Source organism: Microtus ochrogaster, unplaced genomic scaffold (genome assembly GCF_000317375.1).
Source record: "Microtus ochrogaster isolate Prairie Vole_2 unplaced genomic scaffold, MicOch1.0 UNK3, whole genome shotgun sequence".
NCBI lineage: Eukaryota > Metazoa > Chordata > Mammalia > Rodentia > Cricetidae > Microtus > Microtus ochrogaster.
In genome coordinates, this window is record NW_004949101.1 from 11,526,333 (window position 1) to 11,553,436 (window position 27,104).

Below are 27,104 nucleotides of genomic sequence, written 5' to 3' on the forward strand. Positions count from 1 at the left end.
GAGGCCATGGAGGGGGTGATGCTTTCTGACTTACTTCCCCTGGTTGGCTCAGCCTACTTTCTTATAGAACCTAGGACCACAGCCCAGGGATGGAACCACCTGCCATGGGCTCGACCTTCCCCCACTGATCACTAATTGATAAAATGCCTTATAGCTGGATCACATGAAGGCATTTTCCTCAGCTGAAGCTCCTTCCTCTCTGATGATTCTAGCACAGAACCAGCCAGTACACTAAGGAAAACCAAATCTCATGAACATGACCTTACTATCAGCATAACTTTTGACTGAAATGGTATTTTTACTATTTTTCCTTTGTATTCATGTGAAGGGTCCTTGAAAAGCCTCGACGTTCAGGAATGGGTGAAAGGGAAACAGAATCCTGGAGGTACTGCCAGCTGCTCATTCTGGTTTTCTTAAGGATTTAAAAAGAAATATAATTTACAAATCTTAAAGAACATATTTGTTGAGAGGTGTTAGAGCTGACTTAAAATATATTTGGAATAACAGATGTTAATTTATTTACCAAAAATAAAGGAAAAAAATTCAGTCTGCCTTTTCATAAAGTATCTCGTATAGATGGCAAAACATTTAGTCTAAACAGACTTCATACATTATTTAAAAAATATTTACATAACATATTATTTTCAAATATTACGGCTTTGTAGACTATCTCAAAAATAGTAAAAGGAGAATGTAAGCATCTCCTGTGAATGCAAATTTCTTTATTGTGTTTAATCTATTTCTTATTTCTATTTTCCTTTCAATTTTTCCTTTTAATATTTACTTATTTTTTGTTTTTTGAGACAAGGTCTCCTGTATTCCAGGCTGCATTTGAACTTAATATATAGCCAAAGATGACTTTGAACTTTTGATCTTTCCTCTCCCTCCACCTTCCCAATGCTGGGATTATAGGATCACCAGCATGCTCAGTGTTACACAGTGCTGGGGATGGAACCCAAAACTTTGTCCAGGTTAGGCAAGCACACCACAAACTGACACATGTCTCCAGCCTATATTTAACTTCAAATCCTGGTGAAACTTAGAGAAGTGCTTAGTTAGATAAGTGGGAAAACTCTAGGACAAAATTGTATAAGATTAAAAAAAAATAACCTATCGATCTGTCATTGGCTTTGGGAATATTAACATCTGAGGGACAATTTCTCATCTTTAAGAAGGAAATAAACTATTTTACAAGATAATTTTGAAAACGAAGTCGATTATATGGGTATAACATATACAATAATGTTTGTACCATAGCAAGTGTTACTTACGTTGATTACTATTTGATATAAGAAACTAATACTCAAAATAAATGTTTTGCCTTGACTTCAAGTTTCAAAAAAGAAGACAATGTACTTAGGGAGAAGTCTCAGTTGGCAAAGTTCCAGCCGTGTTAGCCTGAGAAGCTGAGTTTGCATCCCCAGAAAGTAGGAACTTTACTTCTGTAACTTTAAGCCTCAGGGGAGGTGGAGACAAATTGTAAATTTATCAAGGGAGCTTCAGCTGTGTAGCCAGTTCATGAGCTTCGGGTTCAGCAAGAATCTCTGCCCTAACAAACAATGTTGAGTGCAAAACAGAAGGCAAGTGTTTTCTTGTCTCATTCTTCCGAACACTTGTTGCTCTAGGGAACACTCAGCTTTTCAGTCAGACCCCTTTCTTAGGTCATCTGTTTTCATTATTGCTTAATCTAGGACATGCAGAAAAGGTCATTCTGTAATCATCTGTTGACTGACTGAAGAGGGGGAATCCTTCTTTTTGATACCACTGACCTTGAGTACCCTCGAGTCCTGTATGGCCCAGAGCGGGTGAGGTAGTCATGAAGGTATGCATGAGCTTGCTGCTTCCTCTGCCCATGCTCTGGCAAGAGCCCGTTAACTCTTCAGAATGGGCGTATACAAAATGCACTGTTGGCTTTAACTGTGCCTACCTCTGCTCATGATCTTTTGTCTATCATCCCACAGCTACGTATCTCCAGACTCTTTTCAACTAAATGAACTGAGGCAATGACTCTGGCCACTTGTATGGACTAGAGGGTATAAAGTGCCCTGCATACTGTGTGCTTTCTATACAACCAGAAACGTCTCCATGATGAATATGAAGTCACGTTAGAGGGCCTGGAGCAGGCCACACAGGTATGAGAAGATGTTGCGCACTCACATATCTTCTGCTTAGGAACATATTATGGAAATCAGATGTTGTATAAATATATTATATATGCCATGCCCCACCCCAACCCTCTTCCAAGTTTTCCCACAAAATGGTTACCTAGCGAGGAGGCTTCCTGTCGGGAGAGCTGAGCATAGGCCTGCAGAGAGCCTGGGGCTGTACTGAAGGGAGGAGACTGCACTTCACGTCTGTGTTCTGTTTATCAAATGGGAGCTTGCGGGGCTGAAAAGCTTTTGTTCTAAATGGAGGAATAGATGGCTTTATTTTGGTGGGGGGTTGGGACTGTGGCTTAAAAAAATCGCTTTTGAGTAGGATGTATATTTTTGTTGGATATTTTGTTTGTTTATTTATTTTTTTAGAGTTCTCCACAGCAACATGAGACCATGGAGAAACCCAGAGACCTTTATCAATTAATTGTACTGTTTGTGAATTTGTATAAATTATAACAAAGATCCTTTTAAAACTTTTATATTCTTACAGTAAAAGGTTAAACTGATAATTATATAATAAAAGAGGAAATATGAAGTATGTTTTTGAAAAAAAGCACAAATAAATAGATAAATATATAAGTGTAAATATGTAAGTTGTGTAACTATGTAAGTATAAGTGTAAGAATATAATTTACTGTATAGTATTTAAGTATATAAGTGCTTTTTTTTTGAAGGTCTTCTGAACTGTTTGTGAAGGAAATAGCCTTTATGTTGGACTTAACTGAATACACAAGTTTGGGAAAGCAGGACACAAATGCACCATCCTGTAGTGATCCTGCATAAGCAAAGGCATGGATATACAAAAATTCAAGACATAGCAGAGAAATAGCAAGCTGTCTGTTTAGCTTCCAAGAAAGCACAAGTTGCATAATGGGTAAGACCAAGAGATAAAGGTGAGGAATAAGCACGGAACAAGCAGGGCTCACACTTGTCCTAGCCTTTGCACTGACATGATTTGAAGTCACACTGGAGACTGCCCAGTCAAAGAATATATCAAGCAAGAGCATTTGGACACCAAAAGAAAGGGGCAATCACAGAAAAGAACTTTTGGAAAATGTGTCAGAAAAAGGGCTATGGCTCAGCAGCAGAATGAAAATGAGTGATGGACAAGGCCTCTGCAGATGCCCAGGGTCTGGTCAGAGACTTGAGACCATGTTGATGTCTGAGAGCCGTGATGCTTCCAGGGCCGTACTGATCTGGGTAGCCTGTGCTGCCACCTGGGCTATAGTGACACCTGGGCTGAACTGCTGCCAAGGGCCATGTCTGAGTCCACGGTCCTGCTAGAGTTGGGGTCTGTGTTAATGTCCACAGCCCATGTTATGACAAGGGTTCATAGGAATCATGCCTGCTTGAAATCCAGCTGAGCTGTCTCTGCCGCTCTCACTGGATAAGACAACAGAGAGCTGGCCCCTGCAATCAGGAAAGATGGCCCCAGCTCCTACCCCTGCTATGCACCTCACCTGGGCAGCACACTAGAGGCGAGTCTGTTGTAAGGGATGCAGGTGAACTGGCCTTGAGGATGCGAGACCGGCAGACCTGATCCTGCCCCACCCCTACCCCACCCCTAGTAGATGCCCTCCCTGCTTGCTAAGGCAGCAGGCTAAGAGCTGGCCCCAGGGTCACAATAATGAGAAAATTAGATTAACCCCTTATCAGCTGCAGTATACAAGAAAGTGGGCTTGAACCCCACTGGGGCAGCATACTAGAGATAACTCTGTTTTATGGGTCACCAGTGAGCTAATCCCTGAGGGCATGAGAGAAGGAGAAATGACCTTGCCCTTCCTCATATGCACCCCCCACACACACACAGTAATCAAGACAGATAGCCCTACACCTTACATAGACAAGACCTTGGAGCTGGCCCTGGTGGTATAAGTGTGGATGAGCTGGACCCAAAGGACCAAGAACAAGAGAACTGGCCCTGCTTCTTGCTGCAGGCTGTGCTGGGTGAGCTAGCCTAGGCAGTACTGGAGGTCTTCCCAGGTAGTGATAAGGGAAAATTGGCAGGCTGATCAACCTAGCTACCCAGGCCCAGAATCAGGTCTATGTACTGGTCCATCCCAGCATCCACCAAATTTGTGAACTTTTGGAGCTTGTGAAGGGGATGAACCTACAGATCCAAAACAGCAGGATTTCCATGACACAGGACAATAGGATGTCCAAGAAGAACCCCAGTGAGAGCCCATTACTGGTGGCATGGTGATGTGGGAAGGTCATTGGTTAAGTAATAAAGAAACTGCTTGGCCTGATAGGTCAGAACATAGGTGGGTGGAGTAGACAGAACAGAATGCTGGGAAGAAGGGAAGTGAGGTCAGATGCGATGGAGCCAGCCTCCAGGTCAGACATGCTGAATCTTTCTTGGTAAGACACCACCTCGTGGTGCTACACAGATTATTAGAAATGGGTTAAGCAAGATATGAGAGTTAGCCAAGAAGAGGCTAGATATAATGGGCCAGGCAGTGTTTATATGAATACAGTTTGTGTGTTGTTATTCCGGGTATAAAGTTAAGCTTGCAGGAGCCAGGCAGGACGAAAAGCAGTCCCGCCCACAGCTCCTATCTACAGCATAGCAGAAGCCAGGGGCCTCAAGACAGACCAAGAACTCCTAGCAACGAACACTCCCAAGTAAAGATGGACTAAAGCATAAACTATGGGATTCAATGGACCACAGTACAGATTCTGCTACAAGATTCTTTCTACTTTTCTCTTTCTTTTTTTTTTTTTCGTTTAAGTTTGGTTTTGGGTCAAGGATCTAGTGAAAGCCAGGGACTGTGAGGTGGGTGGAATTGAGATGCATGGTATAAAATCCTCAAAAAAAAAAAAAGTAAAAGTTTTAAGAATTGAAAAAAAATAAGTGGTGGAAATTTGTAAATCTTGGAGTGTGGAGCAAAATTGCAAAGTGCTGGCTTGCTGTACTTTGATAAACATTTGGTCACCACATGAAGAGTGGCTGTGGTTTTTCCATGTTCAGACCTGCAGCATGCACTAACAGGGGCTGACATATATATATATATATATGCATATGCATGCATGTATGTATGTATGTATGAATGTATTCCTCAGAGATAGTTGTTAATGATCAAGACATTCACATGAGAAGTAGGTATGCTTGGGCATGTTTCCATCCAGGAATATGAGGAAACAGTGAGAAAATTCTCAGTGCAGATGATTGATGGAAGAGAAGAATGAGTCCTAGAGAGAAGAAACTTATCACAGAAAATCCTTTGGTGGGGAAAACACAGCTGAGAGCCAAAACCATGTCTTTGAAGTAAAAGAGCTTAGACATGGGGTCAAACCTAAAACGTGGGGAGTCAGAATTGGAGCTCTAGCAAGTAGAAAGGTTTGACACAGGAGCTGGGAGGAATGCCTACAAAGATTGTAATAGATTTGACTCCATCAATCATTAAATAGTTATGGAGTATCTGATCCTTGCCCAGTTGTGTATGATGTATTATATTTCAGCTTCACAAAGTGCTGGCAATTGCTGCCAACTTGGCAGTATGAGCAAAGATTGTCAAACGCATACTCCATCACAGAAGTCACTAATGAAAATGAGGAATTTAGCATTTGGACCCGTTAGACATTCATCTAGTTTTCTTTTCAGCTTAAGACCAAAGCGGTGAGGGATACATTTTAAGCTAATATTATTTATAGTGGCATCTCATTATGACCTGTTTTGAACATAGTGGACTCTGTGAGTCTCTCTTCTTAGGTTTTCTTCAAAACAGGCACATAATCTCATATGATTTCACAATTTACTTTTGTCTCATTATAATAATCTATGAGCTTACAGGTGTAATGTGATATAGAGAGTACTATTTCCACTTGGAGGCCAAAGAATGCATAGATCAATTATTTAATTAAAATACGGAAGTTAAAGGAACTGGGATATGAATCAGAAGTGAAAAATTGCAAAAGGATTAGACTGAATAAATAAACTTAGAGAAATGGTTAAATTCAAATTGTTGGCTATTGAAAGATGGCTAAGTGGGCAAGAGTGCTCCCTGTACTGCCCACCCATCCTGGGCACGCATGTAAAAAGCTAGTGTGCCATGCATACCTGTAGAAGTTTCAGTGATAGATGGATGAGTGTGCCTTGGTCGTCACCAACCAAGCTGAAAAAATGCCCTACTCAGGTTTAGTGAGAGACTATTTCAGGCTGATAGAGCAAGACTTTTGACAGCCTCCTCTGGCCTCTGCATACTCCATAAATGTGTGTACCAACACATACATGTTTGCAATCACACATACGTACCACCTCTGTACAGACAGACAGAAAGACAGACACATACACATACACACACACCTGTTCAGGAAAAGAATTTAAGAGCAATAGACACTTCACACGCTCTGCCAATATCTCTTCATTGACCTCTGCAGTATACTCTTCTCTTACTGAAAAAACCCGAGTATTTCTCTGGTTTCTAGAGTTACATTGTTTAAAGCACAGGATAGATGAGAAGTGATGCAAGCTACTGCCCAAAAGTAATTATTTAAATAATAATGGTTATTATTTAGCATGTACATTTTCTTTATCCATCAGTACCAGGCTAGAGAACTCAGTATTTCTTCAGATCTCTCTTCTAGAGTCCCCCAATAAAAAGACCACTGGCTCCTCAGTATTTATTGAATTCCTGTTTATTTCCTTTGATTTCCTATCCATTTTTTCCCAGATTTGCTTCCTCAAAACAAAGCTTTGCATTCAATTTATTTTAGAACCTGCTACAGTGGCCATGAGCTTAATATGGAGTAATCAAAATTCCTTAGCTGAAGAGAGGAAAAGATAGAATCCACCAACATGCACTATATTCTCCCTATAAGCCACGTCCTGTTAAACCACATCTACCAGATTCTCTAAGATAGAAACCCTAAAATTATCTTTGACTGTTCCTTCTTTTTTATATTCGAACTTAAGAAAGTCTGAAAATAAATTCTAAATAATTCTCCAATATGCTCCTCCCCATCTCTGCACGACCCTTTGCCAGACTAATTCATTTCCCAATTGGACTTTGACAAAAACTTCTCAGCTGCCCTGCATCTCTTCTGGTCCTCCTGTCACTCACTGTACACCCAATATACCTAAGTGAACTTCTTTTGCCCCCATTTAGTCATTTTGATGGCTTTCCATCACTCAGTTCATAATGCAGTCAATATTCCTCTAGCAGCTTGGAAGAGTTTTACATGATCTAGATTGCGTCTACTCTCAATATTTTCAGTATCACCTTAAGTAACCATCTGTTTTGCTTTCAACCTTCTATCCCTGCCACCTGACATTCATTTCCTTTAAAGTTTTCATTTGCTTACATCACCCATTTTTTTCTTAACAAAATCTTTTGCAATCATCTACTTCTATGGCCTTGCCTAGTTAATGCCCATTCTTTAGGTCTCTGTACCTATCTCTTTCTCTAAAACATTACCATCCTTTATTAGGTTAAACATTAAAATCATGGGTTCTGATAGAATCATGAAACTCTGCTTCACTTTCCATCATTGTAAGTTTTATAACATATGTCTTTTTTAAAGTAGCTATTACTGTGTACACTGTATTTTGTTAATACTTCATTATTATTATGATTAATAATTCTATTTATTTTATTCCACTCCAGCATCGTAATGTGTAGCAATTCTCTGAAAGCAGAAAAGTGAAAGAGTAGTGAATGTACACTTAAGTTCATATTTGCTTCTGTAATAGACATATTTTAAGAAACATGAATATAAAACCAAATTTAAAAATTATGCATATATTTTCATAGGCTGAAATTTCTTTTCAGCCCTAGTGGCAATAAAGCCACAGAATAGACACTTATGAGCCTTAAATGGTTATATTTACATTTCTCCATCAATGGAGCAATAGGGTGAAAACAGATTAATGAATGCATGATGTGGGATGTCCTTCTGTATATGTGTTGCTTTTATCGGTTAATGAATAAAGCTGTTTCAGCCAATGGCTTAGCAGAATATAGCCAGACTGGAAGAGATATAGAGGGAGAGTAGGTAGAGTCAGGGAGATGCCATGTAACAGCCCAAGGAGAAAGATTCCCAGAACTTTATTTGGTAAGCCAAAGCCTTATGGTGATGCACAAATTCATAAAAATGGGTTAATTTAAGATGTAAGAGCTAGCTGGGAATATGCCTGAGTCATTGAACAAACAGTGTTGTAGTTACTATAGTTTCTGTGTGATTATTTGGGTCTGGGCAGCTAGGAAACAAATGAGCAGTCTCCGTTTACAAACACACACCAGACAGAGTGAATGGAATAAATTAGAAGCTTGTGAATGAACAGGGTGTTATCCACACAGTCATTCTTCATGTGCCACTGAAATATCCTGAAGGTATTTTGTTTTCTCCTTTCTCCTCCCTAACCACAAACATTTCCACAAATTGTGTTTTAAGATTTTATGTATATTGATAAGATAATGCTCTGTGGAACTTTGAATAAAATTTTCTTAAAAGTTTTGAAGTCTTTTCCAGATATCTTTTTTTATCCACATGACCTGGAAATTCTCCATCTCTGTAAAGGTAGATGTAGGACCACAGATAATCTACAGATGAAGTGAGATCACTGCACTTAAAACATGAAGGAATAAGGAGTAAAAACACAGAGAATATCATAAAAAAGCATAAATGAGGGAGACCAACTACAACAAAGATGGATCTGGAAGACTGGATGAAAAAAAAAAACAAATCACTGCTGCTTACACAGATCCAACCACTGTGGCTATTTGTGGCTGATGACTGCTTATGGTTTAATTTACATAGTATTATACTGTGCCTCTCTGACATCAAAATTTAGTTATGTAGTTTCACAGGTTGCCTTGTGAAATTGCTGAAAGAAATTTGTCTTTACTAAAAGAATTAGCAAACTTATGATGCCACTCTTGGTTAGCATTGGAGAAAAGTTTAGAAGGAAAGGGGAAGGATCTTGATGATGTGAGTGTGGACCTGAACTTGAAATAAACTTCTCATAGGAGATAGTAGATAAAATGATTGCTTCTTAAGACTGGAGAGAACAAATATGGAGACATAGGAAAGAGAAGGATAGGCTAACCTATTTAACAAGTGAATAACACAAGGTGGAGATGACTGTCTAGGGAACAGGAACAATGCCAATATTAGTGATGAGAACAAAAGCAACTGAAAACCAGAATTGTAGTAAAGGGAGACTACTAATTAGGTCCTGAAGACTGCTAAATAAATATACAGTATTTTCAAGGACAATGATTTGTGAAAAAGACATTAGACATGGTGAGGCTACATTTTATATTTCACAAATATATATGTTGTAGTCTTCAGGTTCCATGCATTGTTTGGTATAAGTCAGATGATAAGGTTTATTGGTGCTAAGCATCAACATACATGGTGCCTGCAAATGAGTCTTTAATGAACTGTTCCATTAAAATAGAAGGTCATGTTACCCATTGTCTTCTTTTTTCCAAATTTTAAACTTTAAATCTGGAGAGAAATGAGAATATTTAGGAAACTTCTTCTCTTCCTATAAGGAAGCCAAGGCATAACAAGTCTGGAGCTAAATCATTAGAGAAAAAAATGGTTTCTTGGGTCTGCAGTAATATTCTTCCAAAGAACACTATTGGTACATTATGGCAGAAAGAACTGTTCAGTGTCACATGGTTTGGCTCCATCTGGTATCCTTTAGTAAATGTCCAGATGGATTCCATTCCTGGGTTCCCAGAAAGCCTGGCCAATAAACCTGAAAAAGCTGTGCCTCTGATTTTCTATCAAAATCACCCAGGAAGGTTCACAGATCTTTTAGATTCTACCCATATTTCTTAAGAGACCTATGCTTTTATTTTTAACCACAAAATCTGCTTCTGAATTTCTAAGTAAAAACAATGCCAGCAATATGTTTCTCCCAGGGTTTTCTTTTTCCTTTCCTTTCCTTCTTTCCTTTCCTCCTTTCCTTTCCTTTCCTTCTTTCTTTCTTTGCAATGGTGATAGAAGACATGACCTTGAAACTATCTCTCCTATTGTCTTTCAAAAATAGCATTCGTTATTTTTTTCCTCTGGTTTTGGTAGGACCTGAAAATGTTTATCACATCATTCTCACTTAAAGAATACTTGAGATTCAGTAGCAAAACAAATTCTTGAGTTGGAGGCCATACCAATGCTATCAAACCTTATAAAAATAATTCCATGTTTGACAAGTTTTACATACATACCTCTATCACCACAGGTCAAATATCTACATAATATATATAACATAAAAAAGAACCCCTTATAAATATCTAATTTCTATCTCTTCACAGCTATATACTACATACATACAATATACTGTATAGCTTTATACTATATAGCTCTTGCTTTTAAAATCACCATAGATTATTCAACTGTTGCTGGACTCTCTCTGCTCTGGTAATTCACTATTTCTTAAAGCAGAAATAAGGTTTCCCAGAACTGTAGTACATTTCTCAGAAGTTGCACACCTTACTTCATTTTGCATCTTATTGGAAAGAACTTGCACATTTGATAGACCCACATCACTCATCTGTACTAAAACCAAACATATAAATGATTTGTTGGATCAAAGCAAGGCCTAAAACTAGCTGGGCAAACTCTTAAACTCTGCATTTTCATGTCTGGTGTAAAGTACTCTTCAGATCTCCAACTTCTTTTTTTTTAATTTATTTATTTATTAAAGATTTCTGTCTCTTCCCCACCTTCGAATAAAGATGTAAGAACTTTAAAAAAAATAAAAAAATAAATGATTTGTTGGCCAAAGGGGCTCCCACAGAACCCCAAACAACTGAACTATTACCAAGGCTATTGGCTTCTTTTCACAAACTGATAGTAAGACCCTATTGCTTTAAACAACACCTAGATAATTCATAGTACACAAGGAACTCGAGTTGGTGCCTACCTAGAGCCTTTACCACTATTGACCAGTGTTTAGGATACTGGAAGTCACTCTGCACACTACAAGAAGAAAGAAATAAATACTAACCCAGATATACATATCTTGAAATTTACAATGGTTATCTGCCTGCAAGATATGTTGGTATAGTAGTGGCACAAATGTTAGAGGAATAACCAATTACTGATTGGAATTAAGGTCTGCTTTATGAGATGGACCCCATGCTTTATATTACATGGGTGATCATGAACCAGAGACTAGATAGGCCATGGGCCTAGGGGGAAACCAAATATATACTACTGTTCTGCTAAAGCATCAGTTCTTGACCAACATGTCTCAGTCCCGTTAGGATTGGATGAGTCTTTCACAGGGGTCATATGTCAGATATCCTGCATATCAGATATTTGAATTATAATTTGTAACTTTAGCAAAATTACAGATATGTAGTAGCAACAAAAATAATTTTATGGTTGGGGACACCACAACATGAGGATCTGTATTAAAGGGTCACAGCATTAGGAACGCCGAGAACTGCTAGGCTAAAGGAAAGCAGCAATGAAATGACTCCTAGAAACATTCTGCTATACTCATAGATCAGTGCCTTGCTCAGCCATCATCACAAATGCTTCCTCCCACAATAGATGGGAGAAAATACAGAGATCCACAACTGGACATTGTGTACAGAGTAAAAGACTTTGGAAAACTCAGTACTAAATGGGATGTCTCCATCAAATCCCTCTCCTTCAGGGCTCAGGCCAGTGTGTGGAAGAGGAAGTAGAAAGATTGTTAAGAGCCAGTGGGAATAAAAGACACCAAGGAAACAAGACCTTATAGACACAACAGGACTGGTGTACATAGGAACTTAGAGAGACTGTGGCAGCATGAGCTGGTCCTGCACAGGTTTAAGCCAAGTGGGGTCCATGCTCTGAGTAGGGAAGTGGACACAAGCTCCCATCCTTAATCCAGAAGCTTTCTCCAACTGGTAACTGCTCACAAAGGACAAAATTGGTTTTCTCCAATGGAGTATCACTGGGTATACAATCACACAAAGAGGTAGGTCCTGTGCCTAGCATCAGAGAGCCAACACAAAATAAACTCAATGTATTTTGTAGAGGGTTGTCGCTGTTTTCTTTTTGCTTTGTTTGTTTTTCTGTCTCATTGTCTCACCATGCATTGCCTTTGTCTTTTTATTAACCTTACAGATCTTTTGTTTATGTATTATGGTTTCTGATTTTGTTTTTAAGGATTTTCTGTGTGTGAAAATGTGTGTCTCAGCATCTATGCTGATCTGTGCTGAGACACATGTTTTGGATTTTTTCTTTGGCTCTTTTTCTCACATTTTTTTGCTTTGTCCTATTCTGGTTATATATATATATATATATATATATATATATATATATATATATATATATATATTCAGCTTTATATAATGAAGTCTTATATATGTATATAAAATATATATGTAACTATATATACACATATAGCTTATAATTTAGTAAGTTTCCACTCGCTATTTAAACCCTTTTAGTGGTAGTTATTCCTCATACACATTGTCACTTAATCCTCTCAGAACTTGAAGTTAGGACCTTCTTGCTGCAGATTCCAGAGTTGATCTCAGCACACACAGAAATCAGGTCAGTACTGATAATGTAGCTTCCTTCTTCCTGACTAGATTTAATTGTACCAGAAGATGCGATACAGGGTACAAAGGGGCAAAGTCATCACCAGTCTTACCTAGATATAAATCCCATAAATGATAATAAGGCCCAGCATGTTGGGATATACTCATGGGAACAGGAGTGCCATGAAAGTTATGGAGATAAACCAACTGATTTCTGGTTGTACTTAAAAGTTATTCCACAGGAAGAAATGCATGGTTAGTACTGTAAATTTGATCAAAAGCCCATGGTTAAATAGACAGATTACCAAATTGTTCTATTTTTATTTCTCTACCCATACATCAGGGCAGCTCTCAGATCTCAGAGAAATGTCTTTGTACAGTGAACAGTGCTTAATGTAAATATTCACAGCTGGTCATAGTGTAAAGAATAAGCATCAATGAAGTACTCGACGCCAGACTGACCATCTATATTAACCCCACCACAACCATATACCAAAGCTCAGGGACCATCATAGAAGAAGAAATAGACAAATTGTAAAGCCTGATGTTTAGGGTGACTGAATGGAAACAGTAAGTTTGGGGCATGACAGACACACTCCATTTATGAGCTCAAAACAGCTGTGGCTGCCTAGGCAAGACCTGCACAAGACTAAACTAGTCAACATTTTTAGCATGGAGAGGAGAGTGGCTCAAGAATCCCTACCCCTGATGAGCTAGGGACAGTTAAAGGCTTCTAGGTGAAAGAGAATGAGTTTTCCTTGATTGGCCCCCAGTAGATCAGAAACACCTCCATAGCCATGGCTCTATGAGTATCACATATTAGATAGAGACATGTTTTAAAGGCTTTTGTGGGAACAGGAGGCATCAGCCTAGTGTGGATGTGAAGTTCTGACTTCTGAGGTTATAATTATCATTCCAATATCCAGAGTCTGTAGGGCTATGGTCCCAGGTAACTTTGGGTCTATGTCTCTACTAAACATAGTTACAGATAGTAGATAGATTTCAGTGTGACTGAATTTTAGTGGAATTGCTTTGAGTTTCTCTTCATTTAATTTGATGTTAGCTTTCTACTTGTAAATTGCCTTTTTTATGTTTAAGTATATTACTTTTGTCCATAATCTTTTCAAGATCTTTATCATGAAGAGGTGTTGGATTTTGTCAAAGACTTTGTTAGCATCTGATGAGATGATCAAGTGGTTTTCGGGGTGAGGGGGGATTATGAGGGATCCGGTTAAGCAAGTTGACGGCAGGATGGAGAGGGAGAGCAATGAAAGAAATATCTTGATGGGAAGAATTTTAGAGTTAGGGAGAAACCTGGAGACAGGGAAACTCCTAGGAATTAACAAGGGTAGTGGAGAAGGTGTCTGAACTGGCCTTCCTCTATAATCAGATTTGTGAATACTGCAACTGTCATCATAGAACCTTCATCCAATAACTGATGGAAGCAGATGCAGAGATCTACAGCCAAGCACCAGGCTGAGTTCCAGGAGTCCAGTGGAAGAGAGGGAGTGGGGACTAATATGAGCAAGAGGGGTCAAGATGTAAAGATCGTCAGCAGGAAATCCATAGAGACAGCTGACCCAAGCTCTTGGGAGCTCATGGAGACTCTGGACTGACAGCTGTAGAGCCTTCATAGGACCATGAGACAAATTACAAGCATGAGATTAAAGCTGTAATCAAAATCTGTTCCTCAAAGAAAGACCCGGGACTGGACAGATTTGCTGTTGAATTTTGTCAGATTTTCAGGGATGATATCACACCAATTCTTCTAAGCCAGTTTCATGAAAGAGAAAGTGAGAGACAATACCAAACTATTTATATGAAAACAGTGCTTTTTTCTGATACCAAATCCAGATAAATATGCAACAGAAAAGAGAACTATGGACCAATTTCTTTGATGAATACAGACGCAAAATTTCTCAACAGAATACTTTCCAATCTAATTCAAGAACACATTGAGATTAAACATTATGACCAAGTGAGCTTTATTCCAGACAGTCAGAATTTGTTCAAAATACATAAATCAGTAAATGTAATGCATCATATAAATACACTTAGAGACAGAAACCACATAATTATTTTAAATGATGCTGAAAAGCATTTGACTTCTCAACATACCTTCCTGAAAAAAAGTTCTGTTTACTTTGGGAATAGATGGAGCATACCTCAAAGTCAGAATTTCTCAACCTCCCTGTAGCAAACATGACATTAAGTCAAGACAAACCTACAGCATTTCTTCTAAAATCAAGAATGAAACAAATATGCCCAGTCTCTTCTCTCTTATTTGATACAGTCCTCAAAGACTTACCTATAGTAATTAGAAAAGAGAAAGTCATAAAATAGATGGAAATAGGAAAGAAGGTAGTCAAAGTATATCTGAATATGACATAATTCTTATTTAAAAAAGCCTATCCAGTCTCCTAGAAAACTCCCAGACCTAATAAGCAAAGTTAAGTTGCAGCACACAAAATCATCATAAAACATAAAAGCTTTTATATATACCAACAATGGAATTTTAGAAAAAGAAATCAGGAAAGTTTACTATTAAAAATGCCTCAAAAACAAATGAATAAGAATATATATAACCAAAGAAGAGAAAGAGCTCTTCAGTGAAAATTTTTGGACACTGTAAAAGAAACACTTATGCATTTCATTGAGGGGGTAGTTGATGTTATAAGTTAAAAGGGTTCATTCTGGCTTCTAGGTTTTGGAATACAGTTCAGCATGGTGAAGAAGTGGGAGTATGAGAACTTTCAACCTTGCACCTGCTGTCAGAAAGCAGAATTCCATTGGAAAGTCATAGACACTGATGCCCATCTCACTTTCCTCCTTTTAATTCAGTCCATAGTCACAGCTCATTGGATTGTTTTGTACAAGACAGGTCTTTTCCATTAGGAAAATTTCTCTGGAGACACTCTTCCTAGACATCCCTGGAAGTGTGTTTCCAGATGATTCCAAAGCCAATCCTTATGAAAGAAGACTAGTCAGGACAGAATCCTTTTTGAAAGTTTTCTCATGACTGAATTTGTTCTTCCTTTTCCTATTAGAATGTTATCGACTGACGAGCCACTTTCAAATGCTGCCTGAACCCTGTGGTCCTGTACATTTCTCCACCCTCAATGTGAAGTCATCCTTTGATGTGTTCCCATACCACAACCTGGGCAGAACGTAAGCATCACTTTCTCAATTCCAACATGTTATGCCCCCACATTATCCAGTCTAGTCTTTTAGTTTTCACAGGCATACAAAGCATTTGTTTCATTAGTATGCCCGTTTCAAGTAGTAAATGTACTGAAACTCAAATTTGCAATGCCTGAAGAACTTCACAGACCATTTCATGATGATTTCACCTGCTTATATTGCCTAGATTTAAAAGAAAATTAGAGACCCACTTCAGGAGCATGGTGGCAGTGGACTCTCTCACCCTTTCCTGCAGTGAGAAGGATCTTGGCCCAATGGAATAGGTTACCTACATGTATTTAGTGCATGGGGTTTGCAAGGAAAAAGGTAGCTCTTTGATGATACATATGGTGTATTATGCAAGTATTATTAAAGAGTACACTGCATTTACTGAGACCACTGCAGATATGAACACGGTGAGTCATCGAGACAGGAATAATTCTACAAAACTGAGTGCAAAACTAGTCCTTGCTGATTCCTCAAATCTCTCCTCTTAATTTGGATTACTTTCTGCAATACCTCCGGGTGATGATGAGTCAAGAAACCAGAACTTTCCAACTGATGGAGTAGATTGAGAGCAGTGGGTGAATGCCTTTGAGTCTGTTCATACGCAGCCTTAAGTTGTGACTGTACTATCCCTACCCCTAAATCTTGCACTGAAGTATCCCTGCAGGGTTCAGTGACCAAGGCCCAGAGAAGGAGCCAATATCTGTGGAGGCAAAGTAGTTTTGCCCCTGTGCTGCGGTGGGAGGGTGTTGCTATGAAGGCTGTTTATCTCCATGGAGACTACGGTGTCACGGGTGATATGCAGTCCCTATACCTGATGGATGCTGCCCACAGGCCATAGCACATAAAGTCTTGAAAGGGATGTGGCACTAGCTCTCTTTTGCTATGCAGCACAGTAAGGATCTGGTGTGTGGGATCTGTAATGTAGGTGGTCTGTGAGAAAGCCAACCCTGGCCAGCACGGTTTCAGGATCCTCTCCAACTGCAGTCAAACCTACAGTGTCAAGTGTATTGGCAAGTGGAAGAGTACTAAGCGATTTGAAAGTAATCTCAGAAAGCAAGACTTCTTCTTTTCCTCATTTGTGCTTTCTACTTTCAGGAAAAACTTAGTGTCTTGTGCCAATATCCAACCTAAAGGACTGCATTTAAATACTCACATTTTATCATGAACCTGAGGTATTTGAATTTTGCTTTCTTTTTTTTTTATTTCAGTTAGTTCCAGGTGAGCTGGTCTACCTGTTTTATTTGAATGGAGAAACCCTGTTATTAGTTAGTAGAATCCTCAACCATTTTGAGATTATGTTCAATAGATTAGATGATTTAGGCTCTGTGAAGAAACTTTCTAACTCTGAAGGTATGTTTCCTGGAGTTTTAACATATTCTCTCTTCCTGCTCCATCCTTCAAATTAACCAGCAGTCTACCATCTTTTAAAAACTGTCCTCATAACTGAACAAGAGTTACATAATCTAAACAGAACAAAGTACAAGAAACAAATCTAAGTGAAAAAAGTGAAAAAAGAAAGTTATAAAAATTGTAATTGTTGTTAAAGTCATATAATTAGTAAGCTGTAAAATGGAGTCAACACAGATATGTTAACTGGGATTGCACATATATTTTACTGCCAAATTCTAAATTCAAGGAATCTATAAATTTGTGAAACTATTTGTATGATACCATAAGATACAACATTTCACACGAGTTATGTCATATCCATAAAATATTCAGTACTGAACTTGGACTATGGACTTTGGATGACAATGAATTATCAACATAGTTCTATCAACTAAAAATGGTACTATTTTCTCAGTAATATTTGTATGAAACACAAGAAAAATAAAATATTAGTCTTTTCTACCAAATACTATAAAACATATTACTCCAAGTAATTCAAATTTTTTTATCTCCCCCACCTTGTCAGACTTTTCTACAAATGTTTTAATTCTCCGCACTTTGTCAGACCTCTGTTTCTACAAAGACCCTGCTGGATTCTCAGAACTTAAGTGACTTGGTGGCTGACCTCTTCCCATTGTCCCTTATTTCTTCTGTTCTAGATTCTTTTAAAAATAGCCAATTATGAAAGATTATAAAGTTGGACCCCACCCACTGAGGGAAAGACACAGTCACTACCCGGTGCTAGAATAAAAACCAAATGGACCCACAGCTCCTTTATGGTGATTCCTCCACTTTATAAATGAGCAACCTTTTGACCAAGAGTAAAGTTTTGCCTTGTTGAGACACTTCAGTTAGAGTGGTTGTCTCTTATGTGTGACCCCAATCTTATCTATAACTCTTGGTCATGAGGGGAGGCTACGTATATTTGAGTGGAGCAGGTATCGAGACAGTCTCTATATTTTCTGCTCAACATTCTTTGAACCAGAAAATTTTCTAAAGTATATTCTATTAGCATTTGATTTTTTGAGACATTCTGTCATAGTGATGAGAAAGTAAATAATACAGAAAACTGTTGAAAAAAGGTAGCGTCCTTGCTGAAGGAAACATGACCATAAACCTTCTGCTCTCTGACTGAAAAAGGGATGAGGCAGAGTGCTGTAGATGGAGCTTTGCAGACCATTTTGGTCAGAAGGTGAAGACCAACAAACTGATAGAAACGCATACGAAAAAGTCTTGATCCTGGCTCATGAGATTTGAGTGGGGAATTGGCATGGCTACTGGGCTAGAAGTCACTCATATAACATTCTGGCAAAAAGTACGGTTGCATCCTGCCCATGTCCTATCATTTTAATGAGGTTGAAATCACAACAGGCTAAACAGTTTGTCAGAGAAAATTTCAAGACAGCATAACAAACACTCTGTAGCATGGTGGCTGGTTTCTGTATTTATTGTTATTGATATCAATAATCCAAAACAGAGTGGTATGAAAGATGTGCAGTTTTGTGAAGAAAACAACACAAGGAAATTTAAAATTGCATACACAGTGGCTAGGAAGAAAAGAGCCAAAATTATTTTTAAAAAAGATTAATGCTATTAATTAGAAACATTGGTCTATCACTGAGAACATAGGAAAGTTGCCTCAAGACCAGGACACCATCCTGGGAAAGTTCCATCTTTGGGAAATGCAAGTTCATTTGAAAGGAGAAAACATATACTGTAAATGCAGTAAATAGATTCCCTAATAGAAGACAGCAGCATAAGGAGTTGTTTTCCTGCAACCAGCCAGTAAGGTGTCCAGAGGTCTCTTCTGCTTTGGTAGAACTGAACCACAATACATCTCAAATTTACAAAAGAACCTTCCAGTATCAGCCACATGATAACTGGACTTTTAGGCATATAAAATATGGGAATTATAGCTTTACAGAGCCTTGTGCCAAGATTCTGGAAACAATTCAAGCAAGACGATGTGTCCTAGAGTTGCTAAGCCATGTGCAAAGCGGTGAAATGAAATGTAAGTTACAATGGGGATCTTGAGTATCAGAGATGATAGAACCGTGTGATACCTCCTGAGGAAAGTTGCAGTCTTGCAATGGAGCTGGACTAGGGGTTATACGTGCTTCAGGCTGCATAATGGGAGCCGCAGGACTACCAAAGGTTGTTGGAGGCCAAACGGTGCCATCAAATGATCCAGATGTTGGATACAGAGCTTTGGAAAATGGCGTTTTTCTTGCTGTTCTTGGGTTTTGCTTTGGTTTGATGTTTCCTTGATATACTATTCTTCTCCTTTGGAATAAGAATATTTATTCTGTGCCATTGAACATGGAAAATATGTAGCTCGTGTTTTGATTTTATACAGGATCACAATTAAAAGTCTTGAGTCTGAAAAGAATTTTTGGATTCTTTACCAGTATTAAGACTGTTAAAGATTATGGAAACTTTTGCAGTTTAACTAAATGTATTTTACTTTATGAAAATGGCCATTCTTTTTTTTTTTTTTTTTTGAGGTCCAGGGATATAAAGTTGTACCTAGAAGGGGTATGTTTATGGAGTGGTCATCATTTAGGTATACTTATTGCTTTTTCAGAAGACCCAAATTTAGCTCCCCAATTCCATTTTAGGTAGCTCATGACTTCTAGCTTCTGTAAACATATAATCATGTGAACAGTCACACAAGGCATATAACTATACATACAATTAATTAAAAGTCAAAATAAAATGTAAAGCAGAATGATATATTTGGGTGTCAAGTGAGAAGAGGTAAACTTGTGATGATTAATGATCATTACCAAAATGAATATTCAGAAATCTTTAAAATGTACGTCTTGGTCTGTCTTTAAAGGCAGGAAGTTTCAGTGAGTGGGGAAGACCCACCCTGAGTATGCTCTGTTCTGAATAAAGCTAAAAGAGATGAAGTGATATGAAGGCCAGCATTTGTCGCATCCTTTTCTGCTTCCTCACTATGGAAACTGTCATATAGCATTACCTGCCCTGATGAACTGTACCTCTTCAAACTGTGAGCCAAAACAAACCTGTGCTTCATTAAATTGTTTCTCATCCGGTATTTGGTCACAGCAACAATAAAAGTAGCTCATATAGCTTCTATCATGAAAATAGACAAGCAGTTTGATCTAAAGCAGTGTTTAACAACCTTCTAAATGCTATCGCCTTTTAATACAATTCCTCATGTTGTATACCTCCAACCATAAGATTATTTTTATTACTACTTTACAACTGTAATTTTCCTGTTATGACTGTTAATGTTAATATCTGATATGCAAGGTATCTAATATACTACCCCTGTGAAAGGATGATTTTCTTCCCTGTCTGTTGGTCACTAGTCCACTAGGACAAAACGAGCTTCGTATGGCCTGTGAACACGATGGAAATAACCTTCCAGGATGCTGGTTCAGTGAGACAGCTCAGCTTTATTCCAGAGTGTAGGGGATATATAGGATTGGGGACAGTAGCTGGGGAAATACCTAATTTGCATTAAATGGCCACTCCTATCATAAGGCTCCTAGAACAAGTCTTAGCTATCACCCGTGGAAGCACAGTCCGATGGTAAAGCTCCTGGCACAATGTCTAATTACCATGTAGACAATAGGGGGAAAGCTTCTGCAGGGAACTGTGTCCAGGGTCATACTAGAGATAAGTCAGGCATCTGGGCCTGAAGACAGTCAAAATAAGGTCAGGTAGAATACAGGGTGCCTTGTGCCATGGGGAAGGAGTCCTCCACATTGCCGAGCTCAGAGTGAGCTGTCATGCCATGGTAGACTGCAACCTCCAATCAGTAGGGCCTTCCAGCAAACTCCCAAAGGGGTCATGACCCACAGGTTGAGAAACAGTGATTTAAATTTAGCTTAGGGTAGTTAGGAACATTGTGCTAAGCTTCCTACTTGTATGCGATCTCAATTCTGAAGCTCCTACCACACAATGGATGCTGAGAGGAACATGATTTCCCTTTACCCTGCTTGTGGCTGTCTTAAGTGAATTCACTTAGCTTTTGGTCCTCTGTTGGACAGGGATAAAAGAAAAGAATCTTTTGAACTGGGGATTAAGAAGCACAGATCTGGAAATGGAACAGAAGGATGGTTCAATAAGGAAGGGCTTCTACTTCCAAGGAAGAAACTTTATCCACTGGACTTGTAACACGTTTTGGGGGATAAAGAACAGAATTCTATTTGGCCTTCTAGTTCACATTTCCCTTACTGCAGTATACCAGCTTGCCAAGAAGTAGACTTGGAATGTGCACTGAAGTATAGAATGTTCTCCTGCAGCAAGGATTGCTTACGTGGCGAGTTCCAGGTCAATGAGAGTCCCTGTCTTAAGGGGGACAGTGTTACAGATAACAACACATGATGTTATTCTCCTAAGTCTCACAGTTATATGAATTAACACCAACATATACACATACATTAGCCTGAACATACATGAGCACACACATACATGAACACACACACATGAGCACACATACACACATGAACACACACACAGGAACAAACACACACACACATGAGCACACATACACACATGAACACACACACACGAACACACATACACACATGAACACACACACATGAACACACATACACACATGAACACACACAGGAACAACATACACACGTGAACACACACACACATGAACACACACACACAGGAACAAACATACACAGTTCCTTAGTGACTTAATACCATAGATGAACAGAAAGGAAGTAGAAGCAGACAGAGAGGTTGGCAAGATACAGAGTGCCATCAATATCCAGGACATTCTAGAGCTACAGTGGCCCTTCAGAGTTGCACCAAAATGGGCCAAGATGGCCAAGCTTTGATATGGCCACAGCCATCAGTTATTCGATCCAATCTTCCCTGGGAAAGACCAGAACCTGGAACAATTTCCTGGGGCTGAGGCAATCCTTAGAGATGCCAAGTACACACCCCGCTCCTAGGGGCTAAGAAACAAGTCTTTCCTGGAACGGGCATTCTGCATAACACATTAAGCATCTGCCACATCAAATTTACTTATTTCAAAATCCCCTGGGGGGCCTTGAGAGGCTCCAGTTTCTCTGTGAATTGGTAGACATGAAACACAGGCAGGCATTTCTATTTTAAATAAACTTCTCAAACAGAAGTTTGATGCTCAGAAATTTTGTAACTATTCCTTTATTCTTTCATGCATTTATTCAAATCCACTAAGAAAAGACAATAGTCCGGTGCTTTGATATTGGCTTATAGCACATGTCTCTCCATCTCAAAGTACCTTCCTTCGATTCTCATAAAAATTCCCTGAAATAAGCTGAGCTCACGTCTGTGTTTGGCAGATAAGCAAAGGGGTGTAGGAGGCACGGATAGCGTGCCCAAGGTCACAAAGCTGCGCCATGTTACTCAGCTTTATCTTGCAGATCCCATTCTAAGACCTGCAGCCTCTCTTCTCACACACTTGAAATTTATTATGAAATCAGCCATGGTGTTCTTTAAAAAAAAAGATAAATATCCTCACTATCCGTAGAAACGTTCCCAATGTTATGTTAGTGACCTTTCTTATAGAAACAAAAACAAGTGCCTGTCATGGTAATAACGGAGTTTCCACTGTATTCTGATAAGCTTAGATGGCCATGCCGTGCTGACTTTTGATGCAGGCAATAGCTTTTGCTTTAACTCTCAATATCGTACAAGAAACCACTGCAGTCTCGTCTGTTTTCTCTGAATAAGCTCTTCCTGAATCTTTATAGGATTGAGTGGTGTTTTCTAGGAAAAGGAGGAAGTATATTAAATTCCCTTCAAAAGGCACTTGGGGCTTTAGGTGGTAGCTGCACCCAGTAGTTCCCACCCTTCCTAATGCTGAGACCCTTTATACAGTTCCACCTGCTGTGGTGACTCTCTACCATAAAATTATTTTCATTGCTACTTCTTCATTGTAATTTTGCTACTGTTATGAATCATAATGTATATATCTGTGTTTTCTGGCCCCTGTGAAAAGATTGCTCTACCCTCAAAGGTGTTGTGACCCACAGGCTGTGAACTGCTGCCTTAACCAAAAAACAAGGTAAAGTGAGTACCGGTTGGGCTTAATGGACAAAGAACCTGGTATTTGGTGTGAGCATGTGGCACCTGCTTCAAAGCTCTGATCACTTCTCTAACTCCCCCTAAATCACTAGATCTATGCAAAGCAGTAGATGCGCTATGCCAGTTCTCCAAAAGAATCTGTGCTGTACTCCACAACGACAGCTTTACTCCATGACAAGCCACAATCTTTCGTCACCTACACATGACCCAGTGACAATGAGAAAGACACTGCAGAAATACAGGGGAAGCTGTACTTTGTCTTCAAACTATCAACAATGAATTAAGCAACAGTTTGGGAAGGCTTTGGGGGACAGTCTCACACGGTAATGCTGACAATGTTTTCCTTCTGACAGGAAAGTCTGTTATTCATTAGTGTGCTGGGATCGCAGTGGGACTGGAGCACATATACTTGTGTATTAGCAACTCTTATGCAAGTCAAAGGTCCTATTGTCTTCACTGCCTGAGCCCATGCATTCTAAGCTATAATGTTCAGACTTTCTCAAATGCTCTGGGGTGAAGTTTGACCTAAAGCATTCAAGGGGATTTCACACAGATTTTAGAGGCTCCCAGTGAAGTTCACAGCCTTGAAGGTACATGGATTTCCTTTTGAGCAAGTGTAGAGTTCACTGAATTAAATGAAGTAATTTCTTGTTGCTTCAGGTCACCAGCACTTACAACTCTGTTCCTCAGAACTTTAGCTGTCTTTGACCCATAGCGATTTATCATCTCTTCAGTGATTTATAAAATTTATAAAATGACTATTCTTACAAATGAAATTATCTTAGGGATTTAGGTTAATTCCTGAGCCCTTATTTCTGATTTATCAATGTCTATCTTATATTCTGGAACCAAAATGTTTTCATGTTGGCTCTCTTAATTTAAAAGAAAGTCTGAGTATTTGAATGTGGAGCTGTCCTTGTATAAGACATCATCCCTCTTCGTTTCCCCAGAACTGCCCCTGGATTTCTTCTCTGAACAATTTTATGTATTTGTAATTGCTCCTTCTTATGCTAGTTACTCCTCACGTTGCTATTTGATTAATTTATGTTCTTTAGTTATTTTATAGAGTTTTCCTAAGCACTTTATGTTCTAGACTTTCTCATGTCTTTCACATTTCACTATTTAGCCACAGACTTATTCTTTTTATCACTTAGAACCGTAAATCCTCGGTGTGTCTGAGAACTAGGGCTTTTTTTTTCATTTTATAGAAATTTATTTATTTAGTTGGGTCATTAGTGTTACACTATTGGGGATTGGTCCTTGGGACTCACTCAAGGTGAGCAAGCACTGTGCCACACAGCTGTGACCCAGGCTCATGCATATATTTTTATAACCATCACTATCATCCACCTTCAGGATTTTATAGCACAAACTGAAGTTATATACTATTAAACAATATATATGCTCTTTTACCTTCTTTCAGCCTCTGGTAATCTTTAATCTACTTTTTGTCCCTATGAATTTGACTAGGTATCTAGGTATCTCATATGAGTGGACTCATGCAATATTTATGATATTGTACTTTTTTCTTTCTTTGTTTAGTAGAATGCTTTCATGGTTAATCATTGCTGTCACTTTTATCATCAGGATCTCATATTTGTTTAGGCCGGAAGACTGCTCCTATGTCTGTAGATAGCACATTTTGTGAATTCATCTCTTCGTGGACACTCAGGTAGTTTCCACTTTTTGCTCCTGCTGCTATGAACACTAAAATGCACATATTTATAACTCTACCTTCAATGTCATGAATACATCACACAAAATAGAATTGCTAGATCCTTGAGTTTAAGTGTTAAGGAAGTGTCGCACTGTTTTCCATTAAAATGATACAACTTTATATTTCCACTGGTATAGATGGGTCTTCTGATTTCTTTACATTCTTGCCAATTATTCTTAGTTTTTGTTCTGTTTAAATAAACAGGGTAATGAATTGTAGTTATATTACATTAGTTTTGAATTTTTGGTTAGTGACTTTGACTGTCATTCTAAATGCTTTTTGATATCTGTATATTTTCTGTGGAAAAATAAAATTTTCTGTCCATTTTTGGATAAGTTGTTTTTATGTTGCTGACTTTTACAGGCTTTATGTAGTCTGGATATGAATATCTTTTTGGATATATGATTTGTGTGTAGTTTCTCCCTGGTCTGTGAGTTGCCTTTTCACCATTGCTTGTCCTCTTTGCATAGAGAATATTCATTCCAACATATTCAAATTTAGTTAAATTTTCTTTTGCTGCTGTTTTTTTTGGGGGGGGTGTCATATTCAATAAATCATTGCTAAGTCCAATTTCATGAAGATTTTATCATGTTTTCTATAATGATTTCTAGATTTTGCTCATGTGTGTCTTTAAATTCATTTCTATATATTTGCTATTGGGTCCTACTCCATTGTTTTGCATGTCGGTGATCAGTTTTCCCAGCACAATCTGTTGAGAAGGTTGCTCTTTCTCCATCAATAGTCTTGATACTTTTGTTGACCAACATTTGGCACTTGCACAAGAGTTTATCTGGACTCTATTCCATTTGTCTAGATACTGGTTTTTATGACTTCATAAATCATTTTGATTGCTGGAATTTTGTAAGTCTTGGAGTTAGAAAAAAGTTTTCAAACTTTGTTTTTATTTTGTTTTCTAGATTGTTTATGATATTCAGGATCCCCTCAAAGTCTGTACAAAATTTGGGATAAGTTTTCTATTCCTTCAAAAGCATAGTTTTAAAAGATTTTCCTTATGAGATTTTTCTTACGATTTCCAAAGGACTGGTAGAATACTTTGGGTAGTCCTAATATTGTCTACTGATCCGTGTTCATAAGATATCTTTGTATATCTTTATTTTATTTTATTTTATTTTATTTTATTTTATTTTATTTTATTTTATTTTATTTTATTGTTTTACAAGACAGGGTTTCTCTGTGTAGCCTTGGCTGTCCTGGAACTCTGTAGAGCAGGCTGGACTCAAACTCACAGAGAAACGTCTTCCTCTGTTGCCTAAGTGCTGGGATTAAAGGCATGCATCACCACTACCCAGTATCTTTATATTTCTTGATGACTCTAGACTTAAGTTAATTTCTACATGCCTTATGTTTCTTAATGCTATTAGGATGCTAATGTTTTTTTTTTTAATTTTCCTTTTAAGTTGCTCTCAGTATACAGAAGTCTACTTTTGTGGGTTGCTTTTATATACTGTACATTTTAGAAATTTTATTAATTTTAAGGTTTGTGTGTGTGTACACCCTTCAGTGGTTTCTATATATAAGATATTTTTCTGAAAACAGAGATAAGTTTACTTTCAATTTTGGATATGCTAATCCTCCTACGTGATCATCCACCTCGAATTTGCGTATTATGTGGAATTGAAGTAGTAAAATTAGCATTTTTGCTTCTGTTCTGATTTTAGAGGAAAATGTTCAGCATTTTGGCTGAGCATGCCCTTGTTGTAGGAGATTCAAGCTTTTCTTTGTCCGTGTACATCCAGTTGGTGCAGCAACAATTGGAGAAACACTGTTCCTTCTCACTGAATGGCTTCTTTCATCTGTTAGGGGTAAGTTGCTCATGTTTGCCTGACCCTATTTCTGGGTTTTCTATTCTGATATCTAAATATCTAACTGATTTCTTCACTAAGACAACTGCAAATTTCAATACTGTTTAGATATTCTAAACATTTCTGTACATTTCAAAATACATTTGAAAATAAACTTGTCTGTGTCATCAAAACTAAATGTGAATACACATAGAAATGTCACTGAAAATGTAACTCTATTTACTGATTAAAATGTGTATTTGGGGTATACTGAGCCTTCTAATACATGAATACCATG

At 38.3% G+C, this 27,104-nt stretch overlaps 1 pseudogene; it reads left to right on the plus strand.

Moving 5' to 3' along the window:
* Nucleotides 1–1,816: 1,816 nt before the first annotated feature.
* On the plus strand, nucleotides 1,817–17,000 carry LOC113458098 (annotated as a pseudogene).
* Nucleotides 17,001–27,104: the final 10,104 nt, after the last annotated feature.